Raw genomic sequence first — 16985 nt, 5'->3', positions numbered from 1 at the left:
GGGAGGCTGAGGCAGGAGAATCACTGGAACCCGGGAGACAGAGGTTGCAATGAGCCAAGATCAACCCCCTTCACTCCAGCCTGGGCGACAAAGCAAGAATACAAACTACTTCTTATAAAAATTCATGTTTCAGTTAAGGTTTCCATTAAGCTTTTGTTCACAAAAATATATTTACTTCAAGAAAGCATAGCTCAGAACAAAAAAGAAATTGTTATCATAACCTAAGGTAATATTATTTTAAAAAATCTAAAACTTTTAGCAATCTTACTTATCAGACAGACTAAATACTGTATTTGACTTTTTAAAAACTCCATAGGGATGAAAACACACATTCTTTGAGGTAAAACTAGAAATATACAGATCAAAATATAATGGTTCACCACCTATGGGCCACAAAAAGCAAAGTCTTGACAACACAGGACAACAACATACACTGCAGTTCCACTCTCATTCACCTCAGGTATACTGTGGTCTGCTGTCAACTGAATCTCTTCAAAGGAATTCAAAATAAGCTATGTAGACAGATCAAAAACAGAAGCCAAATACACAAGGTTTTCTTTCCATCTACTCCAATGGCAATACTGTGACCACAAAGTTGAAAAAGTAGGGATAGATGAAAAAAGAGAACACCATTTGATGATCTCTTGAAAATCTGGTCAATGCTGCAACTTTTCTCCACAATCAGATGCATACAGAGGTATGTATAGAGCAGAGACCTCAATTTAAGAATCTCTACTACTAAAGAATGATAGAAATAGAAAATAATCAATTTCACAAACACCATAGTAATAACTGTCATAGTCAAGAATCCAAAACGGATGGTAAATTAGTGGGTAAGTGTATGATGAGAAACAGGACATTTGTATATACTCAAAGTATCTCCTTACAAAATATTTTAAAATGACAAAGTGAAAAATAATACAACACTGCAGAAACCTAGCAGATATCACCTTAATTAACCAAGTGATCAAAGTCGATGTGACCAGTAATGAGCTATATCAATCTCACATACCAGACTTCTAATATGATACCCTGAGATGCGCACAACATCACTTTTACATTAATCTTGCTAAAAATGCATCATGTCAATCAAATCATAAGGAAACATCAGACAAACCTAAACTGAGCAACATTTTGCAAAATAATTGGCCATGAGGAGGAAAAAGGAGACGCCTGTTGCAGGGACTTGGCTGGGAACAGTGTGAGAGATAGCAGTTTTTTTTTTTTTTTTTATGATTAAAAAACTTGAGCATGTTTAAATGATGATGAAGAGGAGCTAGTAGAGGAGTACAGAAAAGAGAAAGTATAATTATTGAATTAAAACTAAAAGAGTTGCTACTAGATGTTGAAGATAGTTTGGTCTATTTAGTGAGTGGGAACATGGTAGGGCCTACAAGTTTATAACTGACATGTATCAGGCGCTCCAAGTATACTATTTAATTTAACCCTATGACAGTCCTCTGAGGTACACAATATTTTACTCAATTTATTGGAAGAGAGGTTATATAATCTGAAAATTGCATGGCTAAAATTTTAGCCTGTCCTTAAATTGAGAGAAGACGAGTAGATGAAGAACTAAAAAAAGTCAGTAAATAATCACAACTAGAGGTTATTAGTAATCTCAGAGAGTCTGGTTTTACTAGGCATAGGAATTTGCTGTGTTATCTATGTAGAGAAACAAAACCAAACACACACAAAACATTTCTACACACACAAAATACTCAGTTCAACATAGAGCATACATGGTCATACAGCAGTGCAATCGACCTCAAAGTCTTCTAGAGATAACTACAATCACATTTCCCCAAATCAACATTGTTTTTCAAATCATCATCAACTCAGTGAAATCTCTAGAACCAAGCAGAAATGAAACTAACCACCTGCCTAAAAATATCTGAAAAGAGAGGTAGTTAACAGAAAAGGTTCATTAGTCTTTTAAATCAACCTAACCCACTAATTATGCTGTTATCCTCATGTGACTTAATTAAGAACTGTGAAACTTCCTGTTTGCTAAATTGTTTTCAAGATATAACAAACCTCAGTTTAAGCCTCTCTTTTCATTTGCTTTACCTGCAAATTTATTATTTTTTTTTTTTAGTTTTTCTTACAAAAACATTTACCAAAGCTCTTTCTTTCTTTCTCCTAAAAAATATTAATGTAAGAAAAACCAATTACGCAAAGATTCAGTTTCTGACAGTGGCTTCTAAATGTCTCTAACTTTCCCTTAATAATCCATTAGACAAACTGCCAGGAAAATTCTGTAAAAGAAAAGCAATTAGGAGTGAGTTTAATTTAGGAATAGAAAGAACCATGCCTAGATAGGCAAATCAATAAAACAGAATTTAAGAAGGTATGCTAGTCTCTCTAGAAATGTACTGTACGAACAAGAAACTCTTGTAACTAAAAGAAGTCAGAGAGATTTGAAATAACCCTCTTGCACTGTTGGAAAAAAAATTTTTTTTTGCTATTACTACATGTATTACCTTTTCCAGATAAGGAAACTAGCTAATAAAAATGATTAAACATTTTAAAATATAAGAAAAGTACACTTCAAATTAGTAGAAATTAGGAATTTGGAAAAGAAATCCAAATGAATTTAAACATTTAATGATAAAAGTAAAATCATGTAATTACTGAATAATCATATAAGTGACGTTTTGAAAATAATCTTGAATTGAGGAAAATCTTTCCAGTAACTCAAAGGCAGATACCATTAAGAAAAAAATTAATAGATATGACTACATTCAAACTTGTCCATACAGCAAAAAATATCTCAAACTAAAAGACTGAAAACTTGGAAGATATGTTTGTAATGTATACAATAAAGACCACATAAATATCTTTAGTATAAATTGAATTTTTATAGATTATTTAAAAAATTAACATAAAATGCAAATTAGCACCACAAAAATATATCTTCAACTTCACTGGTTATTAGAGAGCTAAAGGTAAAACGTGATATTTTTAGACTTTCAAATTGGCAAGGATTAAAAAAGAATGATAATATCCAGTGTCAGTAAGGTTAAGATGAAACCAGAACTCTCATTCATGGTTGGTCAGAGTACAAAATGATAAGCTTATGGAGAGTAATTTAGAAAGATATAATAAAAATGGAAATGGCTATGTTATTAATCCAGAAATTCTACTTCAATAGATTTATCTAAAGGAAATGATAAGATTAGTGTACAATGATGTGTATTATCCAGTCATCAAAACACTGTTTTATAATTACAAACGAACCAAAAAACCTCAAATGCCAATCTGTGGAGGAATAGCAAAAAAACTGTGGTAATTTAATATGATGGACTTCTACACAGATATTAAAAAGAATGATACAGCTCCATCTTTAACTGTGAAAAGGTCCACAATATGTTTCTTACTCAAAAAGCTGTAACTCCCTTTCCAGGACTAAGGGAATAAGGAAAGAGAATAAGAGGACTATCCCATTTCTTGCCTGATTTCTGAAACCCAAATAAAATATGAGTCTGCTATTAAGAGCACTGTTGTAAAAAGTACTTAATTTACAAGCCTATGGGATGAGTTGATGAAGACAATGAAAATACCCTAGAGATGGGACATTTTCTCCTCCCATTAGCTCTACTACAATCTAGATTAATCTGTGATGAGACATAAGGAGAGGCTACCACAAATTCACATTGTTCAACTTCAGCTCAACCCTCATTACTATTCAAACATTATTTCCTTTATTTCTTGTAAGTTATTGCAAAGCCAAGCCTCCAATGTCTTTCTTCACCTCTTTCAAATGACCCTGCCCAGTACTTTACTATGACTAAAGTCACATGAATTGAGATTCTATGACTCTCCTCCACTTCATTTCATAATCCCTCTGTGTCTGCATCTTTCTACTGTACTATGACTTCTATCTTTGACAAAGTATCACTCCTCCCACACCTCCAGGACTAGCCCTTTCTACTTTGAGCTTAGCAGCATCCCCTCCCACATCCTCCAAAACTTTCTTCCATCAAATATATCACTTCCTACTTGTATTTCCAAATCACTTATCTTCCACAAACATCTCTATACTTTCAGAAAAGCTACAGTGCTGATACCTCTTAATATTCTCTCTTTATCCTTTCCTTATCTTCAAGCCTCTTTTAAAAAAAAATGCACATACTCACTGCCTCTAACAAACTTCCACTGTTCTTATTTTACCAAAACTACTCACTTGAAAGCACCAATAATTGAACTGCCCAAAATTATGGCTTTTTCTTGATCTTCATGTTCTTCTTTTTTTCGAGTCTCTTCCCTTGATCTTCTCATGTACTTTATCTTTGATTAACATTATCATGCTGATTCTCCCCCATCCTTCCTTAGCCCTTCCTCTGCCTCCTGTTCTCTAAAATGTAAGCACTTCTCAAGGTGCTGTCCTTAACCTTTTCCCATCCTCTCCTCTCACTTGTTATTTCATTGGCAAAGATCTAACCTATTCTCACAAATCCTCATTCTTTCATTGAGTACCCATTATATGGCAGGGGCTGTTATATGCTATATTAATTACAATAACAGCAAAGCTTTTTTATTTTCTTTATTTCATTATTGTTGAGGAACATACTGTATGGACTAACATGTCTCTGAGCTCCATAGGCATCTCTAATGCCTCTTTAATCTCTTCATATAGATGTTCAAACTCAACATGCTTAATGAAATCAAGCTCAGCAACTTCTTCTCTAAACCAAATCCTCTTTCTGATGTCTATTTCAATTGAAGTTTCATTCATTCTTCCTTCAACCTAGGGATTATTACGGGGCGTGTGTGTGTGTGTGTGTTTTTTTTTTTTTTTGAGACAGAGTCTGGCTGTGTCCCCCAGATGGGAGCGCAGTGGCATGATCTCGGCTCACTGTATCCTCCACCTCCAAGGTTCAAGCGATTCTCCTGCCTCAGCCTCCCAAGTAGCTGGGATTATAGGCATGAGCCATCATACCTGGCTAGTTTTTGTATTTTTAGTAGAGATGGGGTTGTACCATGTTGGCCAGGCTAGTTTTGAACTCCTGACCTCATGTGATTGGCCCACCTCAGCCTCCCAAAGAGTTTATTTTTTCTGATTCCTCACACAGTATGTGTGACCTCTAAATATGTTACGCATCCGTCACCAACTTTCCATTTCCACTGCTACCACCACCACTGAGAGCCTTCATTAACTCCTTGCTTTTCTACCTAAAGAGCTAATTGAGCCAGGCACCATTACTCAATATTTTTAGTCTTCAGTTGTCCTCAAGATAATGATATTTTACTGGCAGGAAAACGGAGACTGAATCAAGCCATTTGTAAAGTCTCTTTGAGCAATAATTTCATGATTGTTTGACTTACCTCAACTTTATTAAGAGTATTTTTTAAATCAAAATGAAAAATGTGATTTTGAGAGCAAAGTCACCACCAGAATACATCCTCCCCTAGAGCCCAACAGCCCCTGCATCTCCATATCCCTGGGGCTTTGCCAACATCCAACCACATCCACTCAAGAGGTCTGTAGCATCATAACACCAGATGTACCCACCAGTGTAGCCATGACCTCAGCACCTGAGCCCACACAGAGCCTTGCACCCTGGGAAACAGGCAATCTAGCACAGCAAGGAGGCTGCCCCAGGACAAACGGAGCCAATGCGTGTGCTTCCCAGAGTCTGAGAGCCACCCACCTCAGACCTGCTGCCACCACCGGTAACTCCACTAGCTCCAGCATTGGGAAAAATTCTTCCAAACTCATTCTACGAGGCCAGCATTTGATACCAAAACTGGACAAGAGCACACAAATAAAGAAAACGACAGCCCAATATCCCGGATAAACGAAGGTGCAAAAATCCTGAACAAAATACTAGCAAACCAAATCCAACAGTACATCAAAAATGTAACACACCACAATCAGGTGGGATTTATCCCAGAGAGGCAAGGACGATTCAAAATCACAAATCAATAAATCTGATACATTACATCAACAGAATAAAGGACAAAAACCACATGGCCATCTCAATAGATGCAGAAAAAGCATTTGATAAAGCACAAATAAGAAAGGCAAAAATAGATAAATGCGGCTATATCAAACGAAAAGGCTTCTGCACAGAAAAGGAAACAAATCAACAGAGTGAAGAGAAAACCTGTAGAATGGGAGAAAATATTTTCAAATGCATCATTCAACAACAAATGGATAAAGAGACAAATACTGAGAATATACAAGGAGCTCAAACAACTCAATGGCAAAAAAAAAAAAAAGATAAGATTTAAAAATGGGCAAAGGATCTGAACAGACATTTCTCAAAAGAAGACATACAAATGGCCAATAAGTAAAAGCTCAACTAATCACCAGAGAAATGCAATGAAAACCACAATGAGACCTCTCTCACCCCAGTTAGAATGGCTATTGTGAAAAAGACAAAAAGTAACAGATGTCGATGAGGATATGGAGAAAAGAGAAGTTTTACACACTGTTGATGGAATGTAAATTAGTACAGCCATTATAAAAAACAATATGGAGGTTCTTCAGAAGTTTAAAAGTGGAGCTATCATATGATCCCACAATATATGGACTGAATACATGTATTAAAGTATCACTCTATATCCCGTGAAAATGGACTATTGTCAACTAAAAAGAAAAATTAATAAATGAAAAAATGAAAAATCTTCCCAACCTTTTTTCTTATTAATTCAATATAAATTATTTATTAATTTTACACACTATCTAAATGGCAACAAGAATGGATGTTTTACAGTGCAACTGAATCCAAAGGCAAGAATATTATAAGAGGATTGCAAATGGGTAAGGATAGTATAATTTTTAGAAAACAAATTAATAGACAAAAATGAATTGCCCAAGATTTTAAAATCTTCTCCCTATATGCCCTTTGGTTACATAGTTGTAGACCCAGAACATATGAAATTGAACTTTAAAAATATAAATAAGAATACTATAGCCAAAAGGAGAAAATATTGAGAAGATGCTCTTTGGTAACAAAATTTGAAACGCTCAATTTTCAGAACTAACACTAGTTAGTTACTATTTCAGTATCACTTTGCTTCCTGATTCTTCCTTAAAACAGCCTATAAAATCATTAAAATACTTAATCAGTACTATCAAAATGTACTATCAAACTTTATAAATATGACTACATTTGTAAAGAATGAAGTTTAAAAATAAGCAACTGAATAGAACAAATGGCAAGTCCATTAAGTAATATAGCAACAATATACTGTGCCATTCCTCATATCTCAGACTCAACTGGAGAGAAAAAAGTAAATGTTACAAGTTTTCTGCCCAATAGAGACTCAAGCATCTTAACCTCCTTACATCAATACTCACTTTGCCTCATTTGCATAGCATGTAAGTGTGGGGGTACAACCTCAAAGTACTCTTGCTCTCTCATAGCTATGTTTCATCTCTCCAGTGGATTCTTAGCTCTACAAAGGATGAGAACCCTGTATTTTATGGCATACGGGTACAAAACTGGCTCACAGCAGGCTATTAGCATTTATGGAATAAACATGCAACCACTCAGTTAAAAGATGCTGTTATGTAAGGTTAGGAAGAATTTTTGTAGGAAGGATGATAGTTATCTATGCCTACACTTGTTATGAAAACAGAATAGAACAAGTTTAACTATCAGCATGAGAGATTTAGGCTAGATAGTTGGAAGATTTTTCTATACAGGTTGTAACATAAAATAATTGTAGTATAATTTTTGTGAAATCTCTTTTAAAAAGAAGCAATACACGTATTTTTTTTAATGTGGAATGACTAGTTGTAATCATTCCTCAAAGTAGAAATTAGACCAACTATAAGGTGCTCTTCTTGTCCTTAAGCTACAGAACTTCCAGAGACCTAATTTTCTCAAATAGAATTCAGAAAAAAATGCAGCAAGATCCTTCTGGCCCAGCCATCTCACATCACAGCTTTAACCACTCAACACATGGACATGAAAGATTTCAAGATAAAAGTAGGTGTGTGACCTAAAATCAAAAAGTATTGAAGTCCCTGTTCTAGATTTGCTTCTGATTTGATATAAGACCTTAGGCAAACAATTAATCTGGATATCTGTGTCCTCATTTACTAAATAAGAATATCCTCAAGGGGTATTAGACAGTGTACCAGTTTAAGAGTCAAAGCAGTGCTGGAAAAAAAATTTAAAGTAACTGAACCTAATAAAACATAAACTATTATTAATGTAGACATTAAATAAAAATAGAGTCCATAAAGTTTCAAATTTACTCAAAATAGCTACAGTGTAAAAGTACTAAGGAAGCTAAAGAAAAATTTTTTAAATTACATTTCAAGTTCTTCATTTTAACATATCAGAATAGAATCGGATTGATTTTTGGTTACTCTACCATTTACTTATTATGGGTGACTTAGATTACTCACTGAGCCTCCATTTCTGTCTAAAACTAGGCTCATTTTGGTGCTTATCTCGCAGACTGTGTTGCAGATTAAATCAGATAACTCCGGGCACACAATAAACCTTAAAAAACAATTAGTTGCTGTTACTGTTATGAATACGATCATTATTATCACTGTCATCATGATCATCATCACTTTTTTTTTTTTTAATAAGCAGAGTCTCACTTTGTTACCCAGGCTGGATTGCAATGACTTAATCATAGCTCACTGTAACTTTGGACTCCTGGCCTCAAGTGATCCACCCACCTGACCTCCTCAAGTGTTAGAATTACAGGCATGAGCCACTGCACTCAACTCGTCATCATTTTTGTAGGGAAGTAGCATGATATGGTTAAAGAATCTGAGCTTTGTAATTGGACAGAGTCTGGTTCAAATTTTACCTCTGCTATTTATCAGTTGTACAACCATCACCTTCTAAGCCCCTGTTACTTAATCTGTAAGATGGAAGAGTCACCCTTCTCCTAAGGATGTTCTGAGAATTAAATGCAATAATACGAAGCACCTAGCACAATGCAGGTCTCCCAATAAAAGTTTCTTTTTCATCTCTCTTTTTTTTTTCAAAGCAAATTACATGCATCTGTCAAACAGTTAACATTATACAAGCAGGCTGGCTGCAGTGGCTGACGCCTGTAATCCCAGCACATTGGGAGGCCGAGGTAGGCGGATCACCTGAGGTCAGTTCGAAACCAGCCTGGCCAACATGGCAAAACCATATCTCCATGAAAAAAATACAAAAATTACCCAAACGTGGTGGTGTGCACCTGTAGTCCCAGCTACTCAGGAGGCTGAGATACGAGAATTGCTTGTACCCAGGAGGCAGAGGTTGCAGTGAGCCGAGATCATGCCACTGCACTCCAGCCTGGGTGGCAGAACAAGACTCCATCTCAAAAAAAAAAAAAAAAAAAAGTAGAAAAGAGTTGTTCCGAGTACGACAGCAACATAACAAGGAGCAAAGACTTGAGTTGTAACACAGAGGCTGCAGTAAACAGAGAGATCTTCCCCGATTGTCCAAGTGCAGATTAGGATGTATTTCTAAATAATGATGTGGTTATTTGTACTAGTGAAAAGTGAGAAAGAACCTGAATGGCCAATAATATAAAAAGGTAGAAAAAATAGGAATGTTAAATAAATAACAGCATACCTATCTGATGAAATATTGTACGGATACTAAAAATCATATCTCTGAGGAATATCTAATGTCACAAGGAGACGCATCTGATAAAATGCCAGGTTTTAAAAAAACACTATAAACTTTATATACATGGTATACCATTTTTGTAAAAATTATACATTATACGTTATAAACAGATATGCACATAGACAGAAAGAAATACAGAAAATATTCATACTGCCGGTCTTGAGGAGGAATACAGCAAGTAATTTTTCAATTCTTTCCTATGCTTTTTAGCATTTACTCTATTATGCTATCCTTCTTTACTGTTTGGTTTCCCCAACTAAAACATAAGCTCTATAACAACAGAGATTTTTGGGTTTTTTTTTTTTTTGTTCACTGCATCTGGACAGTGCCTTGCACATATCAATCATTCAAGACATATTTGTTAATAAATACAAACACATATATGCATTTATATCTATCAAATGAGCATTTATGACTTGCATAATCAGAAAAAATAAATTTTACTTTGAAAACAATACAAATTCCCTATTACATATTATTATTAACCTAATTCTAGCCTTCAAAGGTAGTTCAGTTTAACCTCTTGCTTTATCATCAATCATCCTTACCCTGTGTGAGAATTAGTGAAGAGCTCAATGGCCATGACCAACAACTCAGGATTTGGGAGTTTCCAGCTGATACATCAATTCGTAATAACTTGGATATCAGTCATAGGTGCATACAATGTGAACGATACTGAAAATCCCAAACTTTCTCCCAATACCCACCAGAGAGCCACAGGTATTTTTTCACCTATATTGGGTCACCTAGGTTACAGGGATCACCTAACAGTGAATAAAAATACCGTCCGTCCTTTCAGCCCAAACATCAAATTCAATGGTTAAGAATATTAAATAAGTAAAAAGGAATTTTTAAACAAAATAAATGTAAAGGTCTTTCAGTATAACAAATATATGTCTAGCTGGTAGTCAACTGGCAAGTTCATCTATCTAGAATTCAAATGGAAATTATCCATTGTGACGACTCAAAATAGATGTCAAAAAGGCAAATATCCATAGAAAAGCCACCCGGTGTTTTTATGAATAAATTAAGGCCAGAGCCTATTTATTCTTAATTTAGTTAAAATTGTAATAAGGTTGATTACCCAAAGATGAAATCTACCATCAATACATATGTCACTTACGTTCCAGACTGTTTTTAGGTGTCTGAGATGAGCAAGATAGCTATATTCTAGCAGGGGAGGAGAGACAACAAACATGGGAGCAGGGAAACAGCTAAGTTCAGAGAGTGCTAAGTGCTCTGGAGATTATATCATGTACGATGACAGCCTGGTGCAGCAGGGTATATTTGGAAAAGGGGTAGGCATGGCCAGTGGCTACTTTAGCTAAGAAATTTATAACCTGAATCACAAGGAGGCAAGAATATAAAGTACAAAGAGAAACTCACACCAAGCAGAGGAAACACCAAGCACAAAAGAAGGCAACTGGGTCATATGGTACATCTAGATCTAGATCCTTGAGGAATCGCCATACTGTTTTCCATAATGGTTGAACTAGTTTACAATCCCACCAACAGTGTACAAGTGTTCCTATTTCTCCACATCCTCTCCAGCACCTGTTGTTTCCTGACTTTTTAATGATTGCCATTCTAACTGGTGTGAGATGGTATCTCATTGTGGTTTTGATTTGCATTTCTCTGATGGCCAGTGATGATGAGCATTTTTTCATGTGTCTGTTGGCTGCATGCATGTCTTCTTTTGAGAAATGTCTGTTCATATCCTTTGCCCACTTTTTGATGGGGTTGTTTGTTTTTTTCTTGTCAATTTGTTTGAGTTCTTTGTAGATTCTGGACATTAGCCCTTTGTCAGATGAGTAGATTGCAAAAATTTTCTCCCATTCTGTAGGTTGCCTGTTCACTCTGATGGTAGTTTCTTTTGCTGTGCAGAAGCTCTTTAGTTTAATCATATCCCATTCATCAATTTTGGCTTTTGCTGCCGTTGCTTTTGGTGTTTTAGACATGAAGTCCTTGCCCATGCCTATGTCCTGAATGGTACCACCTAGGTTTTCTTCTAGGGTTTTTATGGTATTAGGTCTAACATTTAAGTCTCTAATCCATCTTGAATTAATCTTCATTTAAGGAGTAAGGAAAGGATCCAGTTTCAGCTTTCTACTTACGGCTAGCCAATTTTCCCAGCACCATTTATTAAATAGGGAGTCCTTTCCCCATTTCTTGTTTCTCTCAGGTTTGTCAAAGATCAGATGGCTATAGATGTGTGGTATTATTTCTGAGGACTCTTTTCTGTTCCATTGGTCTATATCTCTGTTTTGGTACCAGTACCATGCTGTTTTGGTTACTGTAGCCTCGTAGTATAGTTTGAAGTCAGGTAGCGTGATGCCTCCAGCTTTGTTCTTTTGACTTAGGATTGTCTTGGCAATGCGGGCTCTTTTTTGGTTCCATATGAACTTTAAAGCCGTTTTTTCCAATTCTGTGAAGAAAATCATTGGTAGCTTGATGGGGATGGCATTGAATCTATAAATAACTTTGGGCAGTATGGCCATTTTCACGACATTCATTCTTCCTATCCATGAGCATGGTATGTTCTTCCATTTGTTAGTGTCCTCTTTTATTTCACTGAGCAGTGGTTTGTAGTTCTCCTTGAAGAGGTCCTTTACATCCCTTGTAAGTTGGATTCCTAGGTATTTTATTCTCTCTGAAGCAATTGTGAATGGAAGTTCATTTATGATTTGGCTGTTTGTCTGTTACTGGTGTATAAGAATGCTTGTGATTTTTGCACCTTGATTCTGTATCCTGAGACTTTGCTGAAGTTGCTTATCAGCTTAAGGAGATTTTGGGCTGAGACAATGGGGTTTTCTAAATATACAATCATGTCGTCTGCAAACAGGGACAATTTGACTGCTTCTTTTCCTAACTGGATACCCTTTATTTCTTTCTCTTGCCTGATTGCCCTAGCCAGAACTTCCAACACTATGTTGAATAGGAGCGGTGAGAGAGGGCATCCCTATCTTGTGCCAGTTTTCAAAGGGAATTTTTCCAGTTTTTGCCCATTCAGTATGATATTGGCTGTGGGTTTGTCATAAATGTACCATATGACCCAGCCATCCCACTACTGGGTATATACCCAAAAGTAATCATGCTGCTATAAAGACACATGCACACGTATGTTTATTGTGGCACTATTCACAATAGCAAAGTCTTGGAATCAACCCAAATGTCCATCTGTGACAGACTGGATTAAGAAAATGTGGCACATATACACCATGGAATATTATGCAGCCATAAAAAAGGATGAGTTTGCGTCCTTTGTAGGGACATGGATGCAGCTGGAAACCATCATTCTTAGCAAACTATCACAAGAACAGAAAACCAAACACCGCATGTTCTCACTCATAGGTGGGAACTGAACAATGAGCTCACTTGGACTCGGGAAGGGGAACATCACACATCGGGGCCTATCATGGGGGGAGAGGGGGGAGGGATTGCATTGGGAGTTATACCTGATATAAATGACGAATTGATGGGTGCTGACGAGTTGATGGGTGCAGCACACCAACATGGCACAAGTTTACATATGTAACAAACCTGCACGTTATGCACATGTACCCTAGAACTTAAAGTATAATAATAATAATAATAATAATAATAATAATAATAATAATAATAATAAAAAGAAGGCAACTGCAGCTGCAGCCTGTAAGGCAAGGAGTAAAAGGAAAGGTGGTAGACAAACATTCGATCCTACAGAATGACGTAGGTCATATTATAGGGTTTGGATCTTATGCTGGGTGTAATAGGACATTACTGCATGGCTTTAAGCAGCAAGGAACTGATAGGCTCTGATTATGAACAACACAGTAAGGAACACTAACTGCAAGAAAATAAGATAAAATAAAAATATGAAAATCAGATAAAACCTCAAAAAGTCATCTGAAGCAATTTAAAGAAAGGACTAACATTCCTGCACCTCAATCACAGGCCCCAAAGCTATCAGTGGGATTAGAGCACAGTAAATAACTGATGCTCATCAGAATGAGTAGGATTCACTAACAAAACCTAAGAGTACAAAATGCTGCCATGATAAGACACTTAAAATATTTTATAAACTTTATAAACTGTAAAATATATATCATCTAAAAATATTCTTTTTAGAATGGCCAAAGGACTGTATAATTTCCAAAAGTTTCATCTAAATAATTTACTATAATGGTCCAACAAATAAATCTTTAGATAATCAAATTTAGTTTCCTAAAACAATTCAATTTCTAAAAAGCTAAAGTGTTAAGCTCTCCTTAAAATAATAAACACATTTAAAAATCCATGTTCTCTTCCTTACTATTTGCCAGTTATAAAATTCATTTTAAAAATATATTTTTAAATCCATACTCTATGAAACAAAGCCAGTTCTTTCACCATTATTTAAATATATTCCTACCTCCTCACCTCTACTTAGGCCATTGTTTCAACTTCTAATCCCTTTACCCAGCTCCTCACTATTCCAACTCAAATCCCATCCCTCACTCTTATCTTCTCTGAGTATGGAAAATCAGGCAAATTTTTTAAAGCCTTGTCAGTTGGGGGTGGTGTGGGGTTTACAGCACTCTTATGTGTAACTACCATGGGAGCAGAAATGTAAGCAATCAAAAGTTGTATGCTTTAAAAAAATCCTGAATTTTAAATTTTATTATTTGTATTAACTGCAGTATTCCAAATTTACTGTTGAGTAGCCTAAATTTTCACCTAAGTTTTAAATGTATTAAAAATTTAGGGATTATGAGACCATATATTTTAGAAAATGAACCCAATATGAAATTTAAAAAATTAAACACCCTTAATCAAATAATTCTATCCACTATTCCAAACTGCTTACAAAGAAATTCAGTGGAAATGATCCTGTGAATTAATATTTGCCCTTTCTAAAAGATAACCAACTGGAAAAAGAAATTAGGACTTTCCTGTTACCTTTCTTACCACGTGAAAAATGCAGATTGTTCATTCTAAAAATAAATATAAGCTTTTGAATATATTTTTATAATATGGATATTATGTGAATCACTAGGTTTGGAATAAATACCATTAAATGGAGAGTCAAAGTCAACATGATAGAAATATAAATCCAAATTCATATTTCAAAAGGCACTTAGTGCTTGCTTCAGCAGCACATATACTAAAATTGGAATGATACAAAGAAGATTAGCATGACCCCTGCTCAAGGATGACATGCAAATTCATAAAGTATTCCATTTTTTTAAGGGACTTCTTCACAAAGAAAACACAGGAGGGGTCTTAAAAATGTTTAAAATGATGAATACAAGAACCTCTTGGCTACAAGAGAGAATTTTCCATTACAAAACTGGAATGTTAGATACAAAATTATTAGTAATGGTTGTTAACCTATTACCATTTATAGGTAATGTACATGAGCACAAACAGCTGTTTTTAAATTAGAATTTAAAATTCCCATTTCCTCACTCTTTCCACCTTTTCTTTTAATACGTGTTTTATTATTATTATTATTATACTTTTAAGTTCTAGGGTACATGTGCACAGTGTACAGGTTTGTTACATATGTATACATGTGCCATGTTGGTGTGCTGCACACATTAACTCTTCATTTACATTAGGTATATCTCCTAATGCTATCCCTCCCCACTACCCCCTCCCCACTACCCCCACCCCACGACAGGCCCCAGTGTGTGATGTTCCCCACCCTGTGCCCAAGTGTTCTCATTGTTCAGTTCCCACCTATGAGTGAGAACATGCGGTGTTTGGTTTTCTATCCTTGCAACAGTTTGCTCAGAATGATGGTTTCTAGCTTCATCCATGTCCCTACAAAGGACACGAACTCTTCCTTTTTTATGAAGGCATAGTATTCCATGGTGTATATGTGCCACCTTTCTCAATCCAGTCTATCATTGATGGACATTTGGGTTGGTTCCAAGTCTCTGCTATTGTGAATAGTGCTGCAATAAACATACGTGTGCATGTGTCTTTATAGCAGCACGATTTATAATCCTTTGGGTATATGCCCAGTAATGGGATGGCTGGGTCAAAAAGTATTTCTAGTTGTAGATCCTTGAAGAATCACCACATTGTCTTCCACAATGGTTGAACTAGTTTACAGTCCCACCAACAGTGTAAAAGCGTTCCTATTTCTCCACATCCTCTCCAGCACCTGTTGTTTCCTGACTTTTTAATGATCACCATTCTAACTCCTGTGAAATGGTATCTCATTGTGGTTTTAATTTACATTTCTCTGATGGCCAGTGATGATGAGCATTTTTTTGTGTGTCTGTTGGCTGCATAAATGTCTTCTTTAGAGAAGTGTCTGTTCATATCCTTTGCCCACTTTTTGATGGGGTTGTTAGATTTTTTTCTTGTAAATTTGTTTAAGTTCTTTGTAGATTCTGGATATTAGCTCTTTGTCAGATGGGTAGATTGTAAAAATTTTCTCCCATTCTGTAGGTTGCCTGTTCACTCTGATGGTAGTTTCTTTTGCTGTGCAGACACTCTTTAGTTTAATTAGATCCAATTTATCAATTTTGGCTTCTGTTGCCATTGCTTTTGGTGTTTTAGTCATGAAGTCCTTGCCCATGCTTATGTCCTGAATGGTATTGCCTAGGTTTTCTTCTAGGGTTTTCATGGTTTTAGGTCTAACATTTAAGTCATTAATCCATCTTGAATTAATTTTTGTATGAAGTGTAAGGAAGGGATCCAGTTTCAGCTTTCTACTTATGGCTAGCCAGTTTTCACAGCAACATTTATTAAATAGGGAATCCTTTCTCCATTTCTTGTTTTTGTCAGATTTGTCAAAGATCAGATGGTTGTAGATGTCTGGTATTATTTCCGAGGGCTCTATTTGCACAAACAGTTCTTTAAAAATTCCCTGGTAAACTTATACTATAGAATTATATCTGATAATTCTATTCTTTGTTTTAAAATTTGACTATAATTTAAAATTTTTACTTTACATTTTAATATAAGAACTTTGAATCTAAAAGAAAAACACAAAAATGGCTATCTATACTACTGTGCAATAAAGAAACTAAATCATCTTCCCTCCCCAACCTTTTAATCTGGAACCATTCCTTGCCTGTTTTGACTTTTAGGACATTGCACATTTTCTAGGAGTCCAAGTCATTGTCTCACAGAATATCACACATTCTAGATCAGTCTGATTGCTAATGTTAAATGTTTTTAGTAAGGGTACTACATTGGTAATGCTGTAGTACTCTTAGTAATCCTGTTGTAGTACTCTTACCCTGCAGAGGTAAACCCTCATTGAATCACATCAGCATTCACATCATGTAAGCTCCTCCCACTATTGATAATTATGTTGTATGAGTTGGTTAATGGAGCAAATGCCAGATCTCATCATTGTAAAGGTACATTATTTTTTCTCATTTGTAATCAGAAGTAATCTATGAA

At 35.5% G+C, this 16985-nt stretch overlaps 1 protein-coding gene and 1 non-coding gene across 3 annotated transcripts in view; one reads left to right on the top strand and one right to left on the bottom strand.

The window, feature by feature from the left end:
• The window catches only part of VWA8 (von Willebrand factor A domain containing 8), a 390434-nt gene that overhangs the window by 327940 nt on the left and 45509 nt on the right, over positions 1-16985 (bottom strand). The window lies entirely within an intron of this gene.
• On the top strand, positions 14701-14807 carry LOC111540549. Its single transcript, XR_002731025.1, has one exon. It is a non-coding gene; the product is annotated as a U6 spliceosomal RNA (small nuclear RNA).

Source organism: Piliocolobus tephrosceles, chromosome X, assembly GCF_002776525.5.
Source record: "Piliocolobus tephrosceles isolate RC106 chromosome X, ASM277652v3, whole genome shotgun sequence".
NCBI classification, from domain to species: domain Eukaryota; kingdom Metazoa; phylum Chordata; class Mammalia; order Primates; family Cercopithecidae; genus Piliocolobus; species Piliocolobus tephrosceles.
The sequence above is the reverse complement of the archived record's forward strand: the minus strand, read 5'-3'. Positions and strand labels throughout refer to the sequence as shown.